Consider the following 4,299-nt stretch of genomic DNA (forward strand, 5'->3'; position numbering starts at 1 on the left):
TAGCCTATAAATGCAGTGAAATGCTTGTTCCACTGACTCCAAGACTGTGCAAAGGATATATATATATATATATAAAGGGAGAAGAATAAAGAAAGAAAAGTGCAAAGTGTTGGGTATGCTGGTGCTCCTGCTACAATCCTCATTTAGAATCCTGATAGCCGGGTAAAAACTTTTCCGCATTCTCTCCGTGTTGGACTTCAGGCAGCGGTAACGTTTCCCAGACCGTAGGATAGAGAAGAGGCAGTTGTTGGGGTGACTGGGATCCCTGATCATTTTTCTTGTTCTCGACTGACATTTCCTTATGTAAATTTCCTGTAGGTTGGGTAGGGCACTTCTGGTGGTACGTTCAGCTGATCTCACTACTCTCTTCAGAGCTTTACGGTCTAGCTTAGTGCTATTTCCATACCAAGCTGTTATACTCCCAGTGACAGAGGCGGACAGAGTACACAGCTTCATTACTTGAGTAAAAGTACAGATACCCTTTGCTAAATTTTACTCAAGTACAAGTAAAAGTACAACAGTCATATTTCTACTTAAGTAAAAGTACTGAAGTACTTGTTTTTAAAAGTACTTGAGTATCAAGAGTACAAGAGTACATTTTCTAAATATTGCATTACTACTGCCACAGTGCTTACATTTATGTACAGAATCGTCCTACATGGAGTTATGAAAAATGTTAATGTTAATACCTTGGAGAATGTAAAAGGAATTGAAAGTAAAATCAAGTAATTTTCATCTTTTTACCATGTTGCCAGGGATGGGCAGTATTTATAATACATGTATTTAAAATACGTATTCCAAATACAAAATACTATTTTGTAATTGAAACACTTGAAGCGAAAACTATCATTAACTTGTTCAGAAAATTGAAATAGTCAGGCGAGGGGCCACAGGTTGGCACATTCCCGGGATGGACCTGCTGCATCTTCATCCGTTGTTTCCTCCATGGTTTCGTCTCTTATCTAAATCTGACCTGGAGTTGACTTTGGCGGAAAGCTGAAGGTGATTGCTGATAGGCCAATCAGTGGCGCCTGCACAATCCAATCACGTTTGAGAGGGAAACAACAAATTGAGGGTTTCCGAGATTTTTCTTTTTTCCTTTTTTTTTAGAAGAAGTAACAGGTACTCACAATTATGGAGTCCTGAAATAAAGTGGAGTAAAGAGTACAATATTTGCCTCGCAAATGTACTTGAGTAAAGTCATGAGTATTCCCCAAAAATGATACTCGAGTAAAGTACAGATCCCTCAGAATTGTACTCAAGTACTGTGCTCAAGTAAATGTACTCCGTTACTGTCCGGCTCTGCCCAGTGATAACACTTTCAATGGTGGTTCTGTAAAAGTTCTTCAGTAGTTGTTGAGGTAGCTTGAAGTACTTGAGGCGTCTGAGGTGGAAAAGACGCTGATGACCCTTTTTCACCGGTGAATTAATGTGCTTGGTCCAAGTCAGGTCTTCAGTAATATGGACTCCCAAGATATTTAAAACTCTCTACCCTTTCTACTTGAGTCATTGATCATAAGTGGTTGATACATCTTATGCTGATCACGCCTGAAATTTATAAACATCTCCTTGGTCTTCGTAACATTCAGGAGGAGGTTGTTTTCCTGGCACCAGTTAGATAACATGTCTACTGCACCAGTTAGATAACATGTCTACATGTACTCAAGTAAGCCTGCTCATTGTTCTTTGAAATGAGGCCAACTACTGCTGTGTCATTAGCAAACTTGACAATGATGTTAGAATCATGTACTGCTGTACAATCATATGTGTAGAAGGAATACAACAATGAGATGTGACTACCCACCCGCACGGCCTGAGGTCTACCATCAAGAAGTTAAAAATCCATTTACCCAGAGATGAATTCAGTCCAAGATCTTCCAACTTAGTGAGTAGTAATACAGGTTTGATTGTATTAAATGCTGAGCTAAAATCTATAAACAGCATTCTCACATAATTCCCTGCCCTGTTATCAAAGTGGGCTAATGCAGTATGCAGTATACAATTGATGGCATCATCAGTAGATCTATTAGTCTGATATGCAAACTGCAAGGGATCTAGATTTAGGGTCAATGATGAGCAGATGTAATTTTTGACCAACCTCTCAAAGCACTTCATGGCTATAGAAGTCAGAGCAACTGGGACAGTAGTCATTCAGGCCAGCAGGATGGGAATTCTTTGGAACAGGAACAATTGTTGATATTTTAAAACATGTTGGTACAGTTGACTGAGCCAAAGAGAGGTTGAATATTTAGGTGAATACAGGAGCAAGTTGATCTGCGCAGGTTTTGAATACTCGTCCAGGAATGCCATCTGGACCTGCCGCTTTCCTGGTGTTCACGCTCCTAAATGCTCTCCGCACGTCATGCTCTGAGAGCGTCATGAACGCAGTCTCCACTGGGCCTGGCAGGACTGACGCAACTACATGAAACGTAATGTAGATTTCAGTGCCCATCAGTCCCAACATTTAGCAATATAATCAAACAGTCCAAAACTAAATTAAAAATCTCATGCTTTTGATAGCCTACCATGACGTGATGCTGTTAATGTACTTAGCCTAGCGTAGGTTATTATTTATTTGGCAAACATAGGTTATTATTTTTCTTTATCAAAAGTGAGGGCCCTCTCTTCAACGCTGCGGGGGACGTAGGCTACAGTAGGCATATCCCCGTGCCGCCAGTGGGCTTGGCGCTGTGTGTGTGACAAGCGGGAGAATGTGAACTGCATGTAAAAAAAAAAAAAAGAAAGATTATGCACGATTTACGCGCAAATGGGAGAATTCAATGACTAAACAGATGCTGAAGACAGCACTGGTATCCAAACTAACAATTTTGGGGTGGGACACGTCCCACTCTCATATAATGGCTCCGCATGACCGCAGTTGAAACTGTCAAGGTAGGTCTATGACAAAAAACTTAAAGCATGCTGTGTAAGAAAAATACGTTTAAATAGGCTAAATTAATGAACTTGTTTGGATTATAAATTATAGGCCTATCTGCAACTGTGGTTGAAAATTGTTTACCAAATACATTCAATTAATGGGTCCAGTAGGCTACACTGAGTATTTAGTTCAGAGAGAACTGCGGGGTTCATATCAATTCAGAAAAAACGGTCATGCCCATATTAGTCAGGGGGCCTATGTGGTTTCTGTGGGATTGAAATGTTAATTTTTGGAGAGTGGTTGGACTGTCTTTAGAGGTCATTGAACATGGAGAAAAATTATGTCTCCATTTTTTTTTACCTGTTTTAACCCTATTTCTGTGAATTTGTATATTTCACTATAATTAACACCATACATTTCGCCTAAATCACTGGCTATGTTGAATAAAGTTCACAAAACAGTTATTTTCTTATTTTTAACATTATGATTGTATGTCAGTATTATGATTGTATGTCAAACAATTAGAGATAAGATCAATAACAAATCAGTTTCACCAAATACACATAGGCTACTCCATTGCTGAAAGATAGCAAAATCACAGAATCACAGATGAGACCTCAAACAACATTTAATTCATTTACATATACACAACATATTAGATCTCACCTCCACAATTTCCTCATCAAAATCTACTAGTCTACTACTACAACTAGTCTACTAAACCTTATTCCTACTCGAATTCTTAAGACTGCTCTCCCCTTCCTGGATAATGTTTTGCTCTAGATTATAAATAATTCAATGCTATCAGGGCATGTACTGCAGTCGTTTAAGACATCTGTTATTAAGCCCTCCCTCAAAAAACCTAGCCTTCGATACTGGTCTTCCTGGACCTCAGCGCTGCCTTTGACACCATAGACAATGACATACTACTTAGGCTTGAAAATTTGAAGGCATCAAAGACTCAGCACTCGCTTGGTTTAGATCAGTGTTTTTCAACCACTGTGCCGGGGCACACTAGTGTGCCGTGAGAGATCATCAGGTGTGCCGCAGAAAATTACCCAAATGTCACTCACTGGTCCAGAAAAGTGCATGTGTAAAATCCACCTTTGGGTGGCATAAACGCATAAACGCCTCATCACCCGTGTGTAGCCTAAAGCAATGTCAGCCGATTTGTACGCCTGTCACGTATGCCAGATAAAACTTAAAACGTTTACTCTGGCTACATGGGGAAAACATTAGAAGGGAAATTGAAAATATTGGAGAATGCGGGCATCGATCCCGCTACCTCTCGCATGCTAAGCGAGCGCTCTACCATTTGAGCTAATTCCCCACGCCGGAGCGCTACGGTTGGACATTTTTTTGTAACACTGGCCAGTGGCCACTGGTGTTCTGCCATAATGGAACGTTTGTGAATCGTGACA

At 40.1% G+C, this 4,299-nt stretch overlaps 1 non-coding gene across 1 annotated transcript; it reads right to left on the reverse strand.

The window, feature by feature from the left end:
- Window positions 1-4,135: 4,135 nt before the first annotated feature.
- trnaa-agc (transfer RNA alanine (anticodon AGC)) lies at window positions 4,136-4,208 on the reverse strand. The gene has a single exon. It is a non-coding gene; the product is annotated as a tRNA-Ala (tRNA).
- Between the last annotated feature and the right edge of the window lie 91 nt (window positions 4,209-4,299).

Source organism: Alosa pseudoharengus, unplaced genomic scaffold (genome assembly GCF_046254945.1).
Source record: "Alosa pseudoharengus isolate Yale_2024_CS ecotype anadromous, Long Island Sound unplaced genomic scaffold, YU_APseudo_1.1 YU_APseudo_1.1_scf_16, whole genome shotgun sequence".
Taxonomy (NCBI): domain Eukaryota; kingdom Metazoa; phylum Chordata; class Actinopteri; order Clupeiformes; family Clupeidae; genus Alosa; species Alosa pseudoharengus.